Raw genomic sequence first — 14597 nt, 5'->3', positions numbered from 1 at the left:
AAAGTCTCCAATATTACAAAAGTACCCAAATATATTACAACTAAATATGAGAGTTAAGTTGGTTATCCAACTCCTGAATTTGATGAAGCCAGATATGAAATATGGGAATCTAGAATTGAAGCCTATGTGAAAATCATAGATACGATGTACAAAATTAGTTTTTTTCAAGAGGCACATCTACTGATGAATCTAGAAGGTACAATACAAAAGAAATGAATGCCATTCTAACAACTTTACCAAACCTTATAAAACTGAAATTATATCAATTCTTATAAGCCAAATGTCTTTGGAAGAAGCTTCATAATCCCTACTCAAGGAAGCATGATTGTCAAGATAAGGATGATGATGATCATGATTTAGATAAAGCAAATTCTCAAGTTGGAGAATATGAAAATGATGAAGAAGAAGAAACAATGGTTGACATGGAGGTATAATTGATCAACACCCTATGTGATCTTAACAAAGCAAGGAAGAAAAATCAGATACTCAAAGAAGAAGTTTATCTTCTAACTTCAAGTGTAGGAAGCTAAAAAGAAAGAGAAAAACTTGACAAGCCAATTAGAGGAATATCGTCAAAAGCGAAAGGAACTTGATGCATCTCTAACATAAATAAATGGGCTCATAAAGGAAAGAGAAAGGCAGAAAGAATAAATGAAAGATTTTAAAAAAGGAACAAAAAAGGTCACCCTTCTAAAAATGAAAGTGGAAGAGGTAGAATAAAGAAAAAAAGTTTTGAAAAGTTGATTTCAAGAAGATATTGCTCGAAAGTTAAGGGAACTTGACACTACCCTAACTGAAATAGACACGCTTAGGAAATGGCAGAAGGAAAAATTATTGGCCGATGAAAGGAAGAATAATATTATTTCTCAATTGAAGATGAAGATGGAAGAAGAAGATGAAGCCCCATGTAATGAAGGCACAAACCTCAAGCCCCCACAAAGAAAAATTGACAATAATATTAATAACTAGATCCCTCAAAGGCCAAATCGAGGTGAAGAATAGAAGAAATCTAGAAATATTGTTGCTTCAAGAAGTAATGTTGAAGTGACTAGAGACAAGGATCAACAAAGGGTTATACCTCCTTCAAGGTAGAATGTCTACAAAAGATCATCAAGACAAAGCATCTCATATAGGTACGCTAGTATGTTTAATGGTTATCATTTCCCATGTTCTAACTTTGGAGATATGGCTATGGATTGCAGAGCTTATGGAAAGAATGATTTTCAAGGTCATTATCAAAACCATAGAAGTAATTTTATAGGAGCATAGGACAAATTTCAAAAGGACTTTGTTAGTATAAAGTATATATCAATTGTTTTTTCATTTAGGTACTATATAAAATGCTTCAAATGCCATAAATATGGACACATACCTCATGATTGTAGATTTATGAAGGAAAATACTGATATTATGTACAATAATATTTGGAGAAGAATAGAAAAAAAGGAAGATCAGGTTAGTGAAAAAGTCTCAGCAATCATGCTCTTAGGATTTGTAAAGGCAAAAGACTATGATGAATCAAAAAGTACATTGGAAGATGTCAAGGTCCAGGAAAATCCAACTACAGATATGGCTCATGCATTAGTCTAAAGAATCTATCTTGTTGACTCCATGTGAGTGTCAAAATGGGGGATTTTAAGTAGCAACAATTGCAAATTTGAAGATATATCTTTCAACAATTTGGTAGATGGTAGATGAAAAAAATAATTTAAGAATTATTCAAAATTATGGACATATTAATGGAGAAATAGTTTTGGAAAGAAAATTCATGGACTCGTGGTTTTTGTTGACAGACAAAATCAATGTGGCAACTCGTGAGAGGCATAACATGTCAAGGTGTGAGAAGCAGTAAAAGGATGAAATACATATTGCAAGAAAATAGAGGAAGGTATTTCGTAAGGGGGAGTAACCCTTTGTCAATGATGTCAAATGGGGAGAGAAATCAGGAGAAGAATATTAGAAGCATGCAGTAAGGGGAAACAATATTCACATGGGGAATATATGTGTTGCCATCAATGAAAAGGGGGAGATTGTTAAATGTTGTTGTCATTGATGTCAACGTCAGTTTTTGAATGCTCTTAATATATGTCATAGATTGCATCAGTTGGAAGGTCTATTGGACAAGAAGTTATAGATGATAGCTAACCCCTATAATGTACCTGTGTTTGATGAAGAGTTTGGCTAAGAAAATTAGTAAAGTAACAAGTAAGCCTATACTAAGTTGATTCTCCTTGTCATGTCAATTCGAACAATAAATGGCATGCATTGTGGTCCATCTCGGTTTGGAAGATATTCTCAATCAAAGATTGAATCCCCCTTCTTTTAGTTAAAACCCCAAAATGAGATGATTTGGCAGTTCAACAAATGGGTAGATATTAGCTCAAATCATGAGGCAAAGAAGAATTATTTTTGAAGGAATCAATTAAATATTTTTGAGGTCATTATTAGTTACCTAAGTGGATTTTATGAAGGGTATATTATCTAATATTCTAAAGTTAATTTAGTTGGCATTTTTAGATAAAAAAAAAAAAATTAAACTTGAAATTCAAAATTCATGTCATCTTCCATCCATTTTATCTAAGTTGGATTCTCCTAGAAGCCTCAACAGTCACCATAAAAAGAAATTAGTTTCCTCGTCAAAGGAAATGAAAATGAAATGCTAAATCTATAATTTGTCTCTCTAAAATCTATATCCTTTTATAGTCTTGAAAATTTATTGTAGTAGATCAAAGTTGTGGAGAAGGGTTTGGGCATAATAAAAAAAAAAAATGTTATGGGTTTTTTGCAGGGTTTCCTGTAAGACATGTCTAATCACCATGAGACTAGGTATACCATTAAAGATAATATTTAGAGTACATTGGCCAATGTGCATGTCGCATTGCATGGAGAGATGAATAGACCACCTCCATTGCCTCATGACCCACTAGTTCTATTATATGATGATTCATATCTTGAGAGTCTAGGGCATGACCATATTTTTTCATATGTATGTACATGTCATGATATTGTCTATGACACTTGAAGGGTGCATAGCCTGCGTGACATAAACCAAGTACATATATACAAAATGTTTGACTCTTATCATCAAAGTATACATTAGTTATATTAATAAGTTCGTAGCAGATTAAATTTATATTAATAAGTTCATGATAACACGGATGCACAAGCCAACTACATGGATGAAATTATGAGGTTGTTTTAGGGGGAAGTTGAACATCTAGAGTAGCCTCCTTTAGTGCATGATTCCAAGGCCCAGTCTCCTCAACCTCCACCTCATAACACTCGTCTGGAGGAGAGCCACTATGTACAGTCACATGGACTAGTAGTTGATGTAAACCACTTTATTCCTAAGATTTCAACATTTCTTTTTTAAGTTACATGTATTCATGCCAATTAATACATAGAATAATTTTAATTTGTCTTTTCCATTGTTGACATAGGCCCAAATGCATAGTGGTGTTGATATCACAATTATATGGATGCATGAGTGGGATGCAAGGTATGGAGGCATTGATGATGTGGGTCCATCTACACAAGCCCCAATCTCTGAGACAAAGGCAGGGAAGCACCAATATTGGATTGATCAGACCCCCATTCCTCCTGACTTACATTTGCACTCGAATAAGCCAAAGTAAGGAGAGCACCAAACCCAGATTGATCAAACTGCCATCCCACCTCACATACATTTGCACTCAATTAAGCCACATGCAAGGGACTAATTAAATGCATAGTTTAAAATCATTTATTTCCATATTGTTTATTTTTGTACAAATAATGTTCTAATTAATTTGAATTTGAATGTGTTATATTGCGGTAGTGGATTATGGACGCTTACTTTGTGCAACGGAACTCACATAAGAGTTCTAGAAGTGATACTCTCTATAGTGGATCATAGATAGTTTGTATATTTCCAGGCCAATTTTATATGATACATTCACGTCTGATACAAACTTTGTATATTTTCATACATGGACAATTTATGGATGCATGAACATTATTTCAGTTTATGGATGCTTATTATTTCAATTTATGGATGTTCATATAATGTAATTTGTATATGTTTTCATATGGACAATTTATTGATACAGTCATTATTTCAGTTTATGGATGTTTATTGATATTGTTTATGGATTTTCATTAAATTTTCATTATGGATTTGTTAATTATTTCGCTAGTTTAATAAATATTCCATAGCATAACTTTTATTGAAAAAGATAACAATTTTGATTTCTAGTTTCGTAGACTAAGAAAATAAGTTCAAGATTATACTATGATGAAAACCACTTTAATACTTAAAATGAACTAAAATATATCATGGTTAAATTAATAAACACAAATAGCATCGGAAAAAGTTTTAAATTCAATTTTGAAAGATGTTTTCAACTAGTAAATGACAAATAAGTTTTATTCAATTTTATTTCATTTGAGGTCATCTATAGAAGCTTAGTCATAACATGATATAAGTCATATGTGTTGGAATTTAATATACCAAAAAAAATTAATGAAATATTTCTGGATAATTTATTTAATTGACTTTCCTAAGTTTACTTGGCTATCCAAATATTTCAATCAATTCCTTATATTAAGACCTTCAATGAAGAACATTCAAGAAGCAAAATTTTACAAATAACAATTTTGAATTCTAATTTCATAGGCTAAGAAAATAATTACAATCTTCCTATGATGCAAGTCACTTTGATAAATAAAATGAGCTAAAATATATTGTGTATATCAATTTAATAATGAACTTGTAGAAAGTGTCTATTAGTGCAATCAATGTATGTTAATTTAAACAAATAATGATACGTTTCTATAATTTTATATATAATTTTATGAACTTTCCTAAATTTACTTGCCTACGAAAGTATTTTAATCATTTTTTTATGTTAAGACCTTCAATTTAGAACATTCAGGAAGTAAAATTTTAGAAAATTAGAATTTTGATTTCTAGTTTCATAGACTAAGAAAATAAGTATAATCTTACTATGATACAAGTCACTTTGATACTTAAAATTAACTAAAATATATCATGTACATCAATTTAATATTGAACATGATATATATGTGTGTGTGTGTGTGTATACATATACATATACATATACATATACATATACATATACATATACATATACATATACATATACATATACATATATATATATATACTATTTGTTGCACTTTTTATAGTTCAATATGAAACATGTGTATAACTCTTTCCATGCTTTATATCTAACTAACACATGGCATTTATTAATAACAAAAAAATATTTCAATGTTGTTCAAAACCTAGAAAGTTGAATTTCCATTTTAAGTAAAATAATATTATGTCAACTTCGTTGTTAGATACTGAAATGGATTTTCTAGAACCCATTATGATGTATATCTATAATATTTCTTCCATGCTCAACATGAATACTATACATGACATTTAAACAAAATTAAAATCAATTTTTTTTAATTAAATCTAAATCTAAATCCCTCTTGATTCAAAAATTTATTTAAATTCTAGATCTATGGGGTTCACATAAGGATCATATCCCTAAAAATAAAACCCCCTTGAAATTTGGAAAACTTTAGAAACTTAAGAAGCTCAAGGAAACTAAAGCTTATATAAAATATACACACCATTTTGAATCCATCCTAGACTAGAGGGAAACATTTCTCTATTTAAAATTACAAAATTACAAGAGTATTCAATTGTCACATTTCTAAATTAGAAAATCTATATGTTGATATCATATATTAGATTAGATTAGATTACACTTGACTAGTATAGACTCGACCTCAAGGCTTACCATTTTCACAATCTACTTATATGTCCAATGGCTTGTAGGAATGCAAGTCTCCATAAGAAGTTCATGGTCTAATTATGTCATCTTCCATTTCCTTGGTTCACTTTTCTTTGTTTTGATTTATATGAGGTTGATCCAAGCTACTATGACTAGACGACTTTATTGGCAAGATATATATCAAGCATAAAATCTCTATAAATGATGTGATCATCCTATTTTTTAACCTTTTCAAAAAAATGGCCTATCAAAACCATGTCACTAATTTGGTATGTGAATTGTTCATCTTCATACAATTGCACCAACCTTATTTTCACCTGTGTGCATCACATGAAATAGTAGGCCAAGATCTCTTCATTTCTTGAGGGGGCAATGATAGTAAAAGCATTGCCTACAACCAAAACAAAAAATATGTATTAGTTAAATACGTTCAAGATTTCAATTTATAGATGAAACATTTAATAATAGACATACCACATACCTTACCTTTCAACATTAGAGACCCAATCATGATCAAGTGAAATGATGGCCTCTTCATCATGCATCCCTTGACACATCAAAATTGGATGACGTCTCTTTGGATTAAGAGGGACATATTTTCATCCTTTCACATACCTGTGTTTTTTGTAGTGATCAAGTCTACATCCATCAACACCAATGCAAAACTCACAAAAACATGTGAGTTTTCTTGTGTCAAGGGAAACTATTTCCCCCATGTCTTTGCTCCATACTTATTATAATTCCTTGTTCCTTCTATAATATTACAATACCAATGAATGAATCTGTTCACATCACCGAGTTCAACATTCTAGAAGAACCTATGAACAAATGTAATAGATTTGTGACCTTCGTCTCCTAAATGGGATCTGCATGTGTTGACCACCTCTAGTAATGATTTGAGTTGACCAACATCATGACTCATTTGGTACCTCCTAATTTCTCACATCATATAAGAACTTGCACCATCATGCTCACCCTTTCCATGCCCTATCTCAAAATAGCTCCAAGTATGTTGAATTTTTGTCTTCTTGTGTAGCCGTCCGAACCAATAAAAAATGCATGCTGACTAAAACTGCCTTACTCAACCATCTCACCATATCCAATGCATTATGATTGAATATGTCATTTTTTTTTTTTTTTTTTTCATGAATCAACTCAAAGAAATGTTTCACAAACAACATGTCATGCTCACAATCATCGTTGATGTAAAAGTGATACTCCTTAATCAAAACATGTGACTCATTAGTGCTATCCATACCATCAACATTCTATTGCGCATGACTCTACAAAACATGTACGAATATGGACACCATGGAAAATTTTAAGGATCAAAATTCGTCTTAAAGTTTGGAAACCTTGGCGAATCTTACTAGTCCCCAAATTGAAAATTATAAAATGTTTGTTGATATCTTTGTAAAAACATGTAAATTTCTAATAGTTTTATATATAGTGTTTATACAATTTTGGCAACTTTTAAGGTAAAATAATTTTATATTATAAAATTTGGGTGAAACATTTTTAGAAAAAAACGGAAACTAGCGAATCTTTTTTCGGAAAAACGATGTAAAATTATCCCACTTGTGAATATTAGCCCCTAAAATTTTCCATGATGGACACTTGGTCTGAGTAATAGTACTGAATTTGGATCTCTGTCTGAAGAGAATATTTGTAATTCTCAGTAAAGTCTACCACTAATAATATTGCGCCTGGCTGGAATACTTCGTGAGAATGCTAAAATTCAGAAGCTTACCACTGGTCCTGCACAAGTGTTTCATATATTTATAGAGCTAATTCTAAAACACCCCCATGGATTGTGAAATAGAAATCTCATCCTTAACATATTTGATCCTCCTAGGTGCCAAAGTTGAAGTGTATGGGGTATTTCCCATGACATACTCATATCTCTTCGATGTGACAGTGACATATGACATCGCATAGTGGTTGGGATAATTAGAAAAGTTCTTATGGAACAATGCCAAATCACCACATCCAATGCATCTTCTCCCACCTATACATATTTTCTTGTAAAAAAATCGTCTAGCTCCCTTTTTTACAATATTGTTGGAACAAAATCACACATTGTAGGAGGAGGAGGGTCATTGTGACAGTTCTTCTTGTAAAATTCCCCGAAATTTCATAAGCTGAAATTCAATATGATATCGACAACAACATGTGTCACAGATTGTAAGGGCCTAATGAACCATGGTTTCAATTTATGAAACATCCTTAACGATATCTTCACATGGTGATTGCTTTCCTAAAATTCCTTGAACAATGCAACCTCTGTCATTTCTAGAATGTGCTTAGCATGATCTACATACTCAACTTTAGCTATGCGATGTTGTACGACATGATTTCTATATGAAATAACATGAGAATGGCTCTCCAAAAACTCTACCACTAGTGCTTTCATTCCTATTGTAAGCCTGTCTTGGTAGGGTTACCTGGTTATAAGAGCCTAACAGGTAGATCCATCATTTTCATTTACTCAAACCCTGAATTTGGTATGATTTTGCAATGTTCTCCTCTAGACATGGCGCAATTTTGACATTGTTTCCAAACTTTGTTTTCTTGATGTACTTGGTGCAACAATAATAGTTGTAATTTCCCTACATGTAGCTCAAGCATTGGGTTTTCTTGATTTTCCAAAAATAGAATATGCCTTTGATATATTTTCCGTGACATTCATACCTGTCTTCCTAGTTTAACATATTGGACACCCAAAATCTTTGTGGCATGTTTTATTTTCTTATTTTTGATCAAAATATTGTAGCTATTTCTATCTCCTATCCAAAAGCACTTTAGAAGATGTAGAAGCCTCCTAGAGACAACCCCCAGGTTGAAGGAGAGGGTAAACGCCATTCGAGAGGAGTGTTTTTGAATATTATCTGAGGGCTTTCTGCTACACTCCACATGTCACGTAATTTGACATAGGATAATTCAGAGGTTGGTTCAATAGACCTGTTGAGCTAATTTATGTTCCTAAACTAACACAATTATTTCTTATCAATCCGGGTTGTTTATTCTTTGAGGCAAATTCACTATTTGTGAAGATCTAATATAACCAAACCTTGAAAGATAAATGATTAAAAGCTAAAGAGAATATATCTTATAACTCTAATTCAATCAACTCAAAATAGAAAACATTGAAAGGGTTCTTGAACTCAAGAAGTCCACTTCCACCTAAGTTATTACTTAATGAATTAGAGATTGTAACTAAAAACTCAAGATGCATAAATTATACATGAAAGAAGCTCTTAACTTAAGAGACACTTAAAGTTTTCCATCATAACTTATTCATCTCAAGATATAAATCTAAATGGAAACAAACTATTTGCATGTAAACAAAAGAGACTAGTTCTGATTCACCATTTCATAGAGGGAATGCCCAACTTGAACACTTGTTTTCCAACTCAATTAGATGATGAATAAACCATTAAAAAATAAAATCAATCACTATGCATAACCATAAGGCAATCTGAAATAAGACTTTGAAAAACTAAAGCTACAATCAACCAGATTTGCAATGAAATAAAACTAGTTTAACTTGGAAGTGTACTTAGCTTGGAGTGGGGGCCCTCCACCCTTGCCTTGCACACTTTTGAAGATGATATCAGAAGCTTTATATCAGTCACACATCCATGTATTGAGCAGCAAAAATGAGAGTAGCACAAGTCTTCAAATTAAGTCTTCAAACCAAAAATATTATAGCATAAAAGTATCATAAGTCAATGTCTTGAGCCATCAAAGTTGTGGCTCTTAAATAAGGAGTTTCATGAACAAAATGATCTACATTCACTCTAACAAACTTATCTACTCTATGCCACCTATCCAAGTCGAATCCACTCCCTCATCCCAAGAAATATGACTAATATCATGGAATCTCAAAACTGCCCTATTTAGATGGGATTTCTGGATGACTAGTCATGATTGACTAGCTCCAAATAGGCATAATAAAGCTTGTTCTGTTGGAACCAAGCATAGGTGGCTTGGTCCTAGTTCCCAAGCTTTCCATTCATGTATCCCATTCGTGCTGAAGTGGCCTGCATCCATATCAACCATGAAGTGATTACGGGAATTTCTGAAATTGCCAAAATTGCACTTAAAATCAAAATTTTATAAAAACTTTAGAAATTGACAAATTAAAGCTAAATACCTGATTAGACATCAAATATTCATTAAAATGGAATGGATGGAGTGAAAATGAAGGATAAATAGATGGTTAGGTAAGTTTCTCAAAGCAAAATAAGATCAAAACTGAGGCCCAACATCTCTCCCATGCTTATGATCAAGCATGTCCCCATGCTTGCTTGCTTCTCTTGGACCTTCTGCCCTCTGAAGTGGATGTTGTACCTGTTGCTGTTTCCCTGTTCAAACAATCAAATTCTGATTCCTGCTTTACCTTCAACATTGCTGCTTTAACCTTTTGTTTTTCATATTTGGCTTGCCACATATTTTTGTCTGTTAACCATTTGAATGCTTGCTTGGAAAGTAATTCATTTCTCCTTTTCAACCTGCTTATTTCTTCTTGTAACTTTTCATTTGTTTTGATCAGCTTTGCATTGTCCTTTTTATGTGTCTTATTCTCTGTTTTTAATTGCTTTTCCACAATTTGGCTTGTTTCTATCTGATCAGTTAAGTCTTGGATTTTGGCCAAATTAATTTCCTTTTCAAAGTCCTGGGTGGTTTTCATTAATGATTCTCCTGCATCATTATCATATGTGGAATCCCTGTCAAGAATTTCTTGTGCAATATCATGTTCTTCTGGTTTTCTAGGAGAATATTCCTCTACTTCTTTTTCCAAGTCAACAGAATTCTTATTCCTAGGAATAGACATGACAGATGTTTCAGTCTCATGCATGGCCATATTTCTAGCTCTTGTTCTTGGATATAAGGGAGAAGTCATCAAGCTTCTGTTTTCCTGTTCTACTTTGTCCTGTACCCCAATAATCTGTTCAGTAAAATGATTTTTATTTATGAATTCTTTCCATTCTAGGCCCTTTGATCTCACCTGGTGTTCCACTAAGATTTTGATTAACCCCTGATGATATATTTGTGTTGCCTTTGGCCTATGCTCCTGTTTCACTGTTTCAATCATTTTCACAAGACTTTTGTATAGGAAATATGGTAGATTAATCCTATCATCCCCTTTGATATGCTGTAGTAATCTAACATGATATAAGTGAGCAATGCTGTATCCACGATCACAAGTCAAGAATTTTTGAATGACCAAGACCAGTTCCCCCCATGGTTCATTAAACCACTCCCTGGGTATCCCTTTCGTCCTATCAAATGTCCCCTTCCGGTTTTTCTCAAGGAAGAAAGTCCACGCTTTCTCCTTGAAGTGTAAACCTTTATGATACTTCTCCCCTATCATTGGCAACTCTAAGGCTTTGGACAAGTACTCTTGAGTTACTGGGACAATGATTTCTCCTACTTGAGTTTGGTCTTGGCTGAAATTATTGATGAAATCTTTAGTTATCTGCTCAGAATGGCCATTAAACTTCTGTAGAAATCCTATCATCCCTGACTGATACAGTTTTTCTACAGTTTCTTTTCCCCAGCTTTCTATTTGAAATCTTGGTTCTACCCGATTTGTCATGATTTATGTGAACCAATCAATATAATCCTCTACTATTACGAACTTCATTTTAACAAAAATTATGACTATTGTTTTTAAATGAAATTCTAGAAGCAACGAGGCTTACCTTCCCCCTCTGACTCAACTTTAATCTGTTTGACTCTGCCTTCTTTAACCTCTGCTGTCTTTCCTCTACACAAGCACTGTTTCAATTCCCTGTTTAAGGAAAACAACCCTGAATATCTTCTATCAATACACTGCTCTCTGTTTGTTTTTGAAAATTAAATACACATGCAGCAATAACCATGTTTACTCAGCTCAAAATAACATGAGTTACTGTGTATTTAAACAAAAATTTTGAAAAAAAATTGGCTCTCGGCCTCACAACAGATCCTCAAAACACTCTCGGCCTAATCCCATTTTACCATTTTTCAAAAAAATGACTGTGTAATGCAGCAAATTGCTCTCGGCCTTTCAACAAATACTCAAGAAACTTGACTGTGTAATGTAGCAAATACTGCACATGGATTTAATTGACAGAGTTATAAGCTTACATGCGCTCGGCCTCATTATGCTTACTGCTTATAAACAATGTCAAAACTTTTTTTAAAAACGCAGACTACAAAAACTCTCGGCCTAAAGACACAAAACAATGCAAATTTTGGCATTCTGGCAAGTCTTACAGTCAACATAGCATGTATGCAATCAATCCTCTGTTTTAATGTAAATGGCATAAATACATTAAAATCTCAATACACAGGCGCGCATTAAGGCATGAATGCATTTCATTAGTTTGAAATCTACGCAATCTACAGCATTCCTCTGTTTCACATTCAACAATCCAACCTTTCTTGGCATATAATAATGCGTTTCTCGGTTTGGCAGCCCATAACACATACAACAATGCTCAACAATCTGATTTCATTTGGCGGTCAACAACACATATGACAAACATTCTCTGATTTAATGCGTTCCTCTGTTCTGGTCAAACCACATATTAACATGCATAGAACACTTAACAGAGACCAGCGCGCAGCAAAAGGAAGGTTAAATGCAACAATGGTTTAAACAATCAGCGCTCATATATAAACAACCTTCGGCACTTCGGCATTCAAACTAACTCTCCGCGTTTGATGCATTATATTCCATATTCAATTCAAATTCTTATAACGTGTTATGCATGCAGTATTTAACTTTAAATGCTGGACGGTTGACCACTGTTTCTACACCATGATTGACGCATAAAAATCCGTTTAATCTATCCATAAGCGCTGTTATCTTGGAGTTATCACGGTTTTAGTGTTACCTGACTGTCACTGGGCGCGTGGGATGCAAACAAGCACTTCAAATCCCTCTTTCTTCGGTCAGTCAAACTGGTGGCAAAGCAACAAAATCTGTGAGTTAATGGCGAGGACTCATACATATCTACAGTCGCCGAGTGAAATAAACTCCAGTCTTACTTTACTTGCTTGCAAAACTCGGCTTCCTCCACTCATTTGACTCAGATTTCGTCTTTAAAATCACCTCAATACACTCCTTTCTCCTTTTACTATGCTGCGGCTTCAAACACGATTTTCTGAGCTATGGCAATGAGGATTTGTGATTTGAACAGCGCAGGGGAGGTTGGTTTATGACCGTTTCACTACTGTACCCTGCGTTTCATTCATTGGTGTTGTTATGCGTGGTTACATGGCCGTCCTCATTGACTCAGTCGCCCGACTGAGTCATGAGGATGGCCGTATTATTGTTCCATACGCATATCTTCCGCCGCTCCATCGTCCAATAACCATAAACTGCCATGACACCGTGTCAAACCGTACCTGTGTGTTGGCCTGCGTGGTGTTTATGGGTTGTCGTTTTGTTCATTGCTGCGACCCTCGTTGATTATGGCCACCATCGTGCGCCTTCATTGCAATGACATTTGCATATATCATTTCATTACTTGGCCGCAGCACTGCTGTTTGATTATTATCATATGGCTGGTGCATAAATGTGCCAAATACATTCCTTATACTCCCATATGATATGCGCCCAAACTTTAATCTTTGCACTTTAAATATCATAGGTTTGCGTTGGAAATTTATATGCCATGATGTTTGTTTGAATACCATGTTTCTCCGCTATCATTCTCTAATGCTTACGGCCTTCTCCTTATATCATTCCTTTGTAACCCATGAACTTCATTATCATAACCCGCGGCCCTTCATAACTATGTTATATGCTTTTGGATATGCGCATTTGATTTATGTATATTCCTTATACCTCCATGTTATATGCGCATTACCTTATACCTTAATGTATTTGATATATGCGTATATCATATTCTCTTTGCAACATATATACCTTATACCATTAATTTATGCGCATTTGGAAAATAACTTTAGCGCTCATATAAACTTATGATATATATGTTCAATGCCTTTGACTTATATAGCGCATACTTTTTATAACATAGTTTTATAATTTTAAAATGACCATTGGGGTCATGTTTAAAATTATAATCATTCTAATGCTCTGAGTTTATGTGCAGGTGAAAAGAGTTGTCCTAGCTTGATCTTTTTTGCGTTTAAGGAAAATACCTAGGGTTATAAGAAGATGTATAGGAAATGTATGTGAATGAAATGGAATATGTATTGGGAATTTGGGGTATATATTGGGAATGAATATTAATGAATATTCGCAGATACTAACTTCAATTAGATCAAAACTAAAAGTTTCTAAAAAAAATTTGAATTTCAAGCACAAAATGGCTATGAATATACTCCCTTGAATACTGTTTGTACAGGTGGAATGTTGAATGCTGTTTGTACAGGTGGAATGTTGAATGCTGTTTGTACAGGTGGAATGGAATCCAAAATGTTGTGGATAGATGAAAAGTAGACTTTTATTACTGCTCCTTGTTCACTATGCTCCATGTCTTTGAATTGTTCAGGTCCCTTTTAATAATGTTTTCCTTTCAGGTCCCTCTGCAATGCTTCTGGTATATTGTGTCGGCTTTGATCTGGTTCTGCTGCAACAAGTTTGCTTCAGGTCCCTTTGCAATACTATTTCATCTCAGGTCCCTTTGCAATACTATTTCATCTCAGGTCCCTCTGCAATGCTTCTGGAATGATTTGATCTGTTGCAACTAATGTTGGAACAAAATCACACATTGTAGGAGGAGGAGGGTCATTGTGACAGTTCTTCTTGTAAAATTCACCGAAATTTCATAAGCTGAAATTCAATAT

Source organism: Pinus tabuliformis, chromosome Q (genome assembly GCF_031772625.1).
Source record: "Pinus tabuliformis cultivar Carrire ecotype Pingquan chromosome Q, CPIR1, whole genome shotgun sequence".
NCBI classification, from domain to species: domain Eukaryota; kingdom Viridiplantae; phylum Streptophyta; class Pinopsida; order Pinales; family Pinaceae; genus Pinus; species Pinus tabuliformis.
This window is presented reverse-complemented; position numbering follows the sequence as displayed.